Source organism: Mus pahari, chromosome 8, assembly GCF_900095145.1.
Source record: "Mus pahari chromosome 8, PAHARI_EIJ_v1.1, whole genome shotgun sequence".
Classification (NCBI taxonomy): domain Eukaryota; kingdom Metazoa; phylum Chordata; class Mammalia; order Rodentia; family Muridae; genus Mus; species Mus pahari.
This window is the reverse complement of record NC_034597.1, coordinates 39,608,386-39,611,577: the sequence shown is the minus strand read 5'-3', so window position 1 is coordinate 39,611,577 and position 3,192 is coordinate 39,608,386.

Sequence of the window (3,192 nt, the reverse complement as noted above, 5' to 3'; positions counted from 1 at the left end):
GTGGGGGAGGGTATAGGGGACTTTAGGGATAGCATTTGAAATGTAAATGAAGGAAATACCTAACAAAAAAAATCGGAAAAAAAAACTTTCTGTTAAAGTTACATTGAAGACCTATTCTATTAGTGTATGTTGCTCCGTGTAACAAGAATATTTAGAATTAAAATTAGTTAATCAAAAAAGGGAAAAACAGATGAACAGATCTGACCATATTATCTGTTGATCATGAATCTGTGAAGATCAAATTTGATCAAGCCGTTGATGAATTTGTTCAAGTTGCACCTCAAGCTCAAAAGAGCACCATGAAAGGTTGCTGTGTATTATGGCAGCAGACAGCTGTGTGATTCCAGTATTTTATCCTTTTCTCTAAACATGCATCACAAGGGCTGAGAATGTAGCTCCTCAGATCGAGCACTTGAGTGGAACTCATGAAACCCTGGGTTTGATCCCCTGAACCACACAGAATTGGGCATGGTGGCATACACATATAATTACAGTGCTCTGAGGGAAGGCAGGATAATTCGATCATCCTCAAGCACCTGGTAATTTGATGCGAGCCAAGGTTATAAGAGGCCCTGTCAAAAATAAAAAAGTAGCTGGAGAGATGGTTCAAGGTTAAGAGTGTTTGATTGGTGTTCTTCCAAAGGACCTGGGTTTGATTCCCAGTGTCCATATCACAACCTCCTATAATTTCAGGACCAAGGAATAGGATGACCTCTGACCTCACTAAGCACCAGGCATACTCGTGGTACACATAAACTCACATAGGCACACAAACATAGACTGAATACAAAAAAATAAATCTTTTAAAAATTAAAAACCATCAAGTATTTTTAAATTGCTTTTTAGTTTGTTATATAATCTCTACCCACTTATAATAGTTTCTTATTTTTAAACAACTATAAAAATGAAGTTCAATTAAAAAAAATCCAGTGTTCACATCTCTTTTCTAGGTGTTGTTAATCTCAATTCAGACAATTTTGATGTATAAAACAATGGATTTGTTTTTTACTAAATATGTGTTCCAAATATCAAATATATAAGGTGCTCTACTAAAGCAAAAATAAATAAATAAATACATAAATAATATTATGTGACATGATTGGAGGATATACTTGGCCCTTACAGAAGCAATAGTCTCTCTCCTTGCTGCTTAAATAATCTGGCTCATGGTTTTAGAATAGACTGACAATTCTAACAAAATGATGATTAAATGCAAATATCAACTAATATCAGTTTTTGTACACATTAGCTGTTTCTTGAATCACTGTGACAGAATACTCAACAGAAGCAGCCTAAAGAAGGCAGACTCCACTGTGGCTCACAGTCTTAGGGATACAGTCAGTCTTGGTGGAGAAGGCATGGTGACTGGCATGAGGAAGGGTCTCTGGCAGCTAGAGTCTGAGGTCACTAGAATTGTTAATTCTCTGGAGAATCCGTGTCTGGTGATGGACAGGGAGAAAAGACCCAGACACTACCACAGTGATCCACTTCCTCCAGGTAGGTTCACATCCTAAAAGCTCCAGTACTTCCTGTGGTAGTTTGAATATGCTTGGCCAGTAGGAAGTGGCCCTCTTAGTAGGTGTGGCCTTCTTGGCAGAAATTCATCACTGTGGGAGTGAGTTTTGGGGTCCTATGCGCAAGCTCAGCCCAGTGTGGAAAAGACCCTCTTCCTTGCTGCCTGAAGATCTCCTCCTGCCTCCTTCTGATCAATATATAGACTTCTCAGCTCCTCCTGCACCACGCCCGCCTGCACGCTCCCATGTTTCCAGTAATGATGATAATGGACTGAACCTCTGAAACTGCAACCCAGCCCCAATTAAATGTTGTCCTTTATATTTGCCTTGGTCATGGTGTCTCTTCATAGCAATAATACGCAAACCAAGACACCTCCCAAAATGGCAGAACCCACTGGGGACCAAGTATTCAAAGTCGTGAGCCCATGCAGACACTTCACATTGGAACCATAAGGGTATGCTACTTGGAATCATAAAAGTGAGGAGTAAGTGACCTCATCAAAAACAAGGCGTGTCTGTATGGCTTCACGATTCCATTCCCAAAAGGCAGAGGGACTGGAGAGCTGACTTAACAGCTAAAAGCACACACTGCCTGTTTGTAAGACTGGAATTTGGTTCCCAGCACCATATGGAGGCTTGATACCATCTCAAACTCAGGTTCTAAGAGACTAAACACTCCCTTCTGGTCTCCACGGGCATCAGGCATGCATATGGTGCACATACATACAGGCAGGCAAAGCATTCATGAACACAAAATAAATTTTCTTTTAAATGATTTAAAATGTATTGTATTCAATCTTAGATAAAATTTCCACCACACTTGAAATGGCCAGCTCAGCTACCATCCAGACCCAGATCCAGGGCTTTGAGTTGGTCCACCCCAACATCTACCCCATCCATGAACTGCTGGAGCATGTGAAGGCGCTGGTTCTGCAGATTCAAAGCTACAGGAGCTCCATGATACAGGGCAACCACTGAGTATCTGAGAGGACTCCCTGTGAGGATCTATATCAACAGTGTAGCAGAAGCCATTGGCCTAGAACAAGACCAATGACTCATTGCAATGGACTTAATTTGCAAGTAAAGAAGTGAGCACAGGGCTGGAGAAATGGCTCAGCGGTTAAGAGCACTGACTACTCTTCTAGAGGTCCTGAGTTCAATTCCCAGGAACCANNTGGTGGCTCACAACCATCTGTAATGCCCTCTTCTGGTGTGTCTGAAGACAGATATAGTGTACGCATATGCCTAAAACAAATAAATAATTTGAAGGAGAAGAAGAAGAAGAAGAAGAAGAAGAAGAAGAAGAAGAAGAAGAAGAAGAAGAAGAAGAAGAAGAAGAAGAAGAAGAAGAAGAAGAAGTGAGCACAATACAGTATACTGTGGGACACACTGTGATACTGTAGCTTCCATAATGAGACTTTTTCCTTTTGAAGGGGAGATTACAAGGGCATAGGGCAGATAGGAAGGGACTGGGAGATAAGTGGGATTGGGGTACACAATGTGAAATTCGCAAAGAACCTGTAAAAAGTTTTAGAAAATCTTCCACAGTGCTGATATGATTCTAAAAATTATCTCTATATAGAATAGAAATATAGTTAAGTAGTAGAGTGTTTTACCTAGAATCATGCATGTATTCTGAGTTTGATCCCCAATAACAAAAGAGAAAGAAAGGGAAGTG